We start from the raw sequence: 7612 nt of genomic DNA, 5'->3' as shown, positions 1-7612 counted from the left end.
CTTAAACATTAAAACTTTGATAATTTAGATTTATCCTGTTTTGAATCTGTTATGAAATGTTAATAGTGATCTCTTCTCCGGCAATGTGGCAAACTGTAGATAGTTCAAAATTATATAATGCATTATACATATGTATGTATGTATACTAACTGTTGCATAGAGTTCACTGTATGATTTTTATAATAATGCTGATATATTAATATATTTTTGTACCTTATAAGTATATAATATATAACATACTGTTAGAAAATTGTACTACGCTTGATATTACTTTATTTTCATGTATCATATAGTGATACATTTATTAGTTCATGTACAACTGTTCTAAAACTTGGGTTTTCAGACTTCATCACTATAATTAGGTGACAATAATTAAAAGAATTTGCAAAGAGATAAAAACTGACAAGTTACTTTTTTCTCTTGCCCTCACTATCATAGGATCCTCTGTGGTAGGATCACTTTTCATATCTATTTTCAAAAGAGTAAACAAAGTCGTGGCAAGGTGACTGACTGCCTATCTGGGAGCTAGCTCAAGTGTCTCGTTCAGCTAAGTTTAGATCTAGACTTCTGTGAGCTCTAGCCCTGTGCTGGCCCAATTGGCTTCTGTGTAACTGGGGAAAAAAATCTCAGTCTTAAAGCTGTTCTTTTGTCTCCCAAATGCCAGGGTGGCTTGCCTTATGTAATTCCCAGGCTCTTTTCCAGGCCCTCGCAGCTCAATGCTTGAGAATGGAAAAGGGCCAAGGTATAAGTATACAAGAAAAGGACTCCTTATCATTTACCTTACTTGAAGGTCAGAGCTCTTGATGGATTACTTCGAAGAGTTCCTGGCTTCTCCTTTCCTGCCAGCCACACACCCAGAAAGGTAAAACAGTCTGACAACCCACAAGTTGGTCAAGTCACAGAAGTATTACAATGAAGATTTAACTTGAAGTTTCTTTTTGTTGGTACATATCGAAAGCTTTGTAGAAATGACCCCAGCAAGAAAGGTTTCTTCCAAAAGGGTGAAAGGGGATTTGGAAACCTTTTCTCCACAGTGAAAACCCACTGGGCTAACGCTACCAGTCTTAGTTCTGTACTGAGGGATTTATGGCTATAACCTTGTTCATGACCTTCATGTTCCCAGTTTGATTCTCAGCAGCAGCTTAAAGGAAGAAGAGAAAAGGGCAGAGACTCCTGTATACAGCTGAAAAGGCTGAAGCCTGAGAAAAGAACACTGACCTAGTGTCATGAAAGGAAGAAGTAGAGTTGGAATGTAGAGTCAATTGTTTGTGTTTGTTCTTTTAGTCAAGTGGTTGTTGTTTCTCTGTGTATATAGAGTATCTAGACATATATATGTTCAGTTGGTTTGTTAGTTTTTTGACAGTGGAGATATTAAACCTGCAGATTATCATAGATGGAGACCTAGAAAATCCAACCCATGTCTATGGATACCATGGATGGGTGCTTTCTTCCAAAGGTACCAGAAAGGAAACTTCAGTATGAGTGGGTGCTATTTCCAGTCCAACATATTTGGTCAGCTTTTGGAAATCTAGACCAACAGTTGGAGCTTCTTATGTTCATTTCCAAAGACACAGGAAATTGAAACCCTCCAAATATGCCAGCACGAAAACAGAAACAATATACACATGATTTGTCACCCAGGGCAGAGCAGGAGGACGGTTTTTAAACCTTTGTGTTTGTTTAAACTTCCCTCAGGTGCTTGTGATTGCTGATCTAGAAGGTCAAGTACATTGAGAGACACAAATTTGGAACAGCAAACTTGCTCTAAGGAACCTATTGGCTTCCCAAATTCTGGAACTAAGGACTGTTCTAGGAGACTGTTCACCTCTAGCTGCCTTTATGTCCAGAATCAGCATAGTGACTGCTTTTCTCTTCAAAGAGGGAGCATTTGTAGTCTCTTGGGTATTTCACCAGTAAGCACCATGCCAGTCCAGCAAGGAAGCAGGACCCGCAAGGAAGCAAAACCTGCTTCCTTCGTTTGGATGCTGCTTGCCTACTTACTTTTAAGTGAGGAAGCCAAGGAGGCAGCCCCCACTGTCTGGTTTCAATACAAACATTTCTTTAGGGACTGTTGTTCCCTGCGTTCATGGCATAGGGCATCTTTTCCACTCCTTCCAAAATACTTTGCTTCCCAGTTCTTGCTCCTTCTCTACATTGTGCTGAGAAGGATCTAAAACATGTTTCCTTAAAACAGTTTTTGCTTTTGTTTCAAACCACAGTCTAAATTTAAACCCTGGCCCAGCCTTTGGAGCTGACCAGTGGTTCTGAGTGTACCCTCAGTGTTGCCTTGGGGACAATTACCTTCAGCCAGTCAAATGCAAATAAGCTGTAGATCTGTCTGAGCACAAGGGCAATGTCAGGAATCCTTTGGGAGGAGCTTTCTTACAAGTTTTCCTTCTTGGTTTTTAAAATTTATTCAGTCAAAGATAGCAAGATCAATCTTTCTAAATATTGTCTTTTATTAATGCTCTTAGAGCCAAGATCCTGACCTATCTTTGTGTTTCTCTCCCCTTTATCCTAAAATAAAGGATGAAGCTCTTAGCATATCTGGCCTCGGTTTTCCTTTCCAGTCTCATTGCTTATTCAATCTTACTGTTTGCTTCTTTTCACACTTTCTTCCATCTCCCGGCTCATTCTTGTTCTTTCCTGCTAGGTAGGGCTGGCCTTTATTACTGTCAAACCATCTTATGCTTTGTGGTCTTTGCTCGAAGCCTAGCTGAGTATTTTCTTTTTAATGAAGGCTTTAAGGGCTTCTCTAGACCACCTCTCCTCTCCTTTGCAACTCTGAGGATACCTGTTAGGCTTGAGAGCTATTTTATAATAAGCTCTATGTCCTGCTGGCCCTGTGCAATTATTTTGTCTTATTTTCTGAATTGTAATGTTTTTATACCGGTGGCTTGTGTTTTTAAAATCCAACAAAAAAATATCTGTCACTCTGTTGCATGGATGCTGTTGGGGACATGGGCTGATACATTCCACAGTGTTCTTTCCACGCGGACCCATGGGAGAGAAGTCTCTTAGTCCTCAAGACCCAGCATAACTAGGCTTCTTCTGAACTGATGGTTTATGTTGATCTTGTGGTCATTGTGAGTCACGTCTTCTTCTTTTCATAGGCTCAGAGCCAGAACTGCAGCCCCCCAAGAGTAACAAATCCAGGCTTAATGGCATGTGCTTCGAGGTAATAGTGTCATCTGTGGCTTCTTATTCTTATTTCCTGTCTTTATTTTTCTTTCCTCCAATGTTCCCCTTATTTATTTGGTACTCTTGCAATTGTGCATATCGTCGTAAAAACATTCAATCTTTTTCAAATTTGATGAGGATATCATGCATATATACATACAGAAAGCAAATAATCCTTTACATTATTTTATCTTTAAATAGTATGTAAATCATTAGTATATATCTTGATGATTTTTTTACATATACTTATACCCACATAACTCCCACCTATATCAAGATATAGAAAACTCCAGAAACACCAGAAGGCACTACTTCCTTTGATTACTAATCTATTATTTTGTATCTATGTATCTTGGTTTCCTACTTGCTCTGAATATTATTTGAGACTGTACTTGTTTTCATCCTACAAAAGCCTAAGATAATTTCTAAGGCACAGTAGGCACTGAAGGGTGGAACTCTTTCCCTGTGAGGGAAGCATTTAAGGCCCAGTGGTCAGCCCTAACATCAGTGTAGTCTTCAGGGAGGGATGGATGACTTGACAGTTCCTTGTGTCCCTGGACTTCATGACTCCAGTACAAGGTCTAGTGCCATGTTGGCCCTGAGCACATTGACTAAAAAGGTTTTTAGTATCTATCACTGACTCAATTCAAGAGAACACTGGCAATTTCCTTAATTGTGGAAATGAAGCTGAGAAAATGCTTAGAAATTACAGGACACTTTTTTTTTTTTAAGGCATAGCTTTACCAAGCCCTTCTCTGCATTGTAAATATGGTAGAACACAGGCAGCTCCAGCTAGTTTAATAGGCTCAGTCACAGGTTCACACCTTCCACCCAAAGCCTCTTGGACTTTGTGACCAGGAGGCTAAGTCTCTACACAGGAGAAACAAACAAACAAACAAACAAAACCCATAAGCATCCATGAAAGGGTTCACTTAGCAGCTTGGACCCCACTAACTTATTCTTTTCTTACTTAAATGCAAAGAAAAATCTGGAAATGCGGTCAGAAATACTTTCTTTCTGTCTGAAGATTGTTATTACTGGTCACCAAGAGAATAGTCTTGATTGAGAATTTATTTTGGAATGAGTATTTGTAAAGCATGTAAAAAATAAAAACAAACAAGTGCATGTCATTGACGATGATGGAAAACAAACAATACAGATATTCAAGAATGATTTTCATTTATTTTGGTCTGCACTCTCTGGGACATCTGGTGAAGAAGCTTGTCCCTGAGCAAAACTGAATGGCAAGAGGTTGGGGAAGTCTTTCAAGTGCAAAGTAGGCCACAGCAAGGGAGAAACCAAAAAGTCAAAGAAGGGTATTGGGAAGGACCTGCTGCCTGCTGGATGCCAGCTAACTTCTTGAAGCTGTAGTATTCACAGTTGTAAATTGAAGGGCTGTACAATTAGCCCTTTGGTCCATTTTCATTGTGAAACAGAAAAAAAATCTCTGATGTTATCTCTTACTTTTATCCTCCTGAGACTGACCACATCCTTAACAAATATTGCAGTTTATTTTCATTAACTTAGTTTTTCAAGATGAAGTTTCTTCTGCCTGTGGGTGAAAATGTATAGGAAAAGCATTATTTTAGGAGTAAATCCTGCTCTTCTGGTTAAGTGGTTTTTTGTTTGTTTGTTTTGCTTTCAACTTGACACAAACTAAAGATACCTGGGAAGAGGGACCATCAGTTGAGGAATTGCTTCCATCAGATTGCCCCATGGGAATGTCTCTAGTAAATTTTCTTCACTAATGATGGATGTGCCCACTGTGGACAACGCCACTCTGAGCGGGGAGTCTTGGTGGAAAATAAGCAGATGAGCAAGCCAGTAAACAGCCTTCCCCATGTTCTCTGCTTCACTTCATGCCTTAGGTTCCAGCTTTGAGTTCCTGCCTTTCTGATGGACTGTAAGCTGTCAGCCAAATAGCCAGTTTCTATTTCTTGTTTCAAGTCTTAGGAGTTCTTTCTCTAAAGACAGCAATTGTTGTAGGAAATTAAACCAAAGGTGAACACTACTAGGCAAGTTTTCTGAAACAAGGCAAGAGGCTAAAACTTACACATTTTAGTTCTGATGAAATGCAGCTCAGTCTTTTCAAGAGAAATTGTGTATTTTCATTGGGAAAAATGATAATGAAATCAGGATAGAGGTTCACAATTCTGGTTTCCATTTGTAGCTTATTAAAAGGCCCAGTTAATTTTGAATACTATGTGGCTTGCATTCTTACCCTGCTGTTAATAATCCACTACTAAAATAAGGAAATTGATGGAAAAGGTAATGATACCAACTTCAGCACCACAACAGTTTGAAGATTCATTAGTTATTTTACAGATTGTTATCTGCCCCTCTCAGAAGATTCATCATATTTGTGATCATTCGTTAAAAACTTTCTTCCTACTTACAAGGGCTGTATAATATGTGTATATGTATATATTTGTGTGTATATACCTACTAGACTCAATTATGTTGTCTTCATTTGTATATGTTTACTCCTTAGGATTGTGGCCTTGAGAAAGAAAGAAAAAGAAAGAAAGAAAGAAAGAAAGAAAGAAAGAAAGAAAGAAAGAAAGAAGAGAAAAGAAAGAATGAAAGAAGAGAAAGGAAAGAATGAAAGGAGAAAGGAAGAAAGAGAAGAAATGAAAGAAATAAAGAAAGGGAAGAAAGAGGAGGAGGAGGAGGAGGAGGAGGCAGGAGAGAGAGAGAGAGAGAGAGAGAGAGAGAGAGAGAGAGAGAGAGAGAGAGAGGAGCAAACAAGAAACCCTGGCTCCCCCTCCTTCAACAACCATTGCCTCTCAGCAACCTTTTTCCTAGGGGTATGGCTTTGTGAAAATTTCATCTGTCTGATGTGGTATTTGCAGATCTTGTGCTAGCAGTCGTGTTGTTGAAGCTTCCTAGGAGGAACATTCCTGTCCTGTCCAGAAGAACTTGTCATGCAGCATCCTGATCCTCAGACTCCTGCAATCTTTCCCTGATTATTTCTACAATGTTCCCTGATTCCCAAGTATAGGGGTTGTGTTATTGATGTCCTATTTGTAGCTGGGTACCCCATATCCACTTATTCTCTATATTTTGATGAGACGTGGATCTAATAGCTTCCATCTTCTACAGAAAGAAGCGTCTTTGGTGAGATGTGAAAGCTGCACTTAGCTATGGCAAGAATGAGTATTTAAAAGGCAGCTTGGAAACAACATTACTTTACTAATATGGAAGTACTAAGTTCTCCTACAGAAACTATGAGCTCTCAAGCCATAGGTTCCTGGCTAGCTTTACAGTACTAGACAGGAATTCCTTCTAAGTGAGTGGGTCTTAGGTCTGATTTCACAGCAGTTGGTAGCCCCTGAGATATAGGCACCACTATTACACTATTGGAGATCTCTTCTCAATCTTATCATTATGGTTCTCAGACTTTAATAAAAGTAGATAGAATGATTGATTGCTTTTCTCCTTTGGTAGTTTGCATAATACATTCTGACAGAATGAGAGCTAGCCTTCAGGGAAGAAGCTACCAGCTTGATTTATGAAAATCTTGTATCAAAGTTTTCAGTGTCTTAAACAATAAGGTCTTGCTTTCATGTTCTGGAAGGCAACTAAGAGCAGTGGCTAAGTCTATATTATTTTGTGGGTTGTCTCACGGACATCCCTAACCAACAACTTTAAGGGGAATATCTCCTACTTGGTACTAAAATTTTTGTTAGATAATCTGCAGGTCTGAGAGGTGCATTATTCCACGATGTGGGGTAACATAATTAACACATGATATATACCTAAAAATATATATAAAGTGTGTGAATGTATAAACATACCTATGTTATGGATTTTTGAAAATCCAAACTGCTAGTTTTTTCTCATCCGTCTTCCTCTTTATTAGGTACCCGTCTCCAATTAAGACCTCATCATTTTTTCTTTTCTGTCTCCATAGACCTTGGGTCTTGTTATTTCTATCTCCATGTTCCTTTTCCCTCTTCTGATTCTGTTCTATTTTTCTGTTTCTATGGTTACTCCAGGTTATATATTCAAACCAAAAAATTTAAATCTAAGAATGCTTCTGGACTTAGGATTTTTAGTCAAAAGACATTTTAGTCTTTTCCATATTCACATTTGTCATGGGTCTGTTGAAGCTGTTGAACTATTCTTGGTTTAATTTTGGTGGTTCCTACCTTTTTAGAAATACATCTATTTCTTTTAGGCTTTTCCAGGTTTATGGATAATATTTGTGTTTGTTTGTTTGGTTTGGTTTTTGTACTACCTTATAATTCTTTGAATTTTCTTAGTGTCTATTGTAATGTTCCCTCTTGGCCTCTTATTTAGTAACTTGGTCCTTCTTTTCCTTTTGGTTAATTCAGAGTTTCCCAATATTCTTGGTGCTTGTCTGTCTCCTCCCTCTCCCTCTCCCTCTCCCTCTCCCTCTCCCTCTCCCTCTCCCTCTCCCTCTCCCTCA

Source organism: Grammomys surdaster, unplaced genomic scaffold, assembly GCF_004785775.1.
Source record: "Grammomys surdaster isolate TR1022 unplaced genomic scaffold, NIH_TR_1.0 125951, whole genome shotgun sequence".
NCBI lineage: Eukaryota > Metazoa > Chordata > Mammalia > Rodentia > Muridae > Grammomys > Grammomys surdaster.
Note: the sequence above shows the minus strand (reverse complement) of the source record.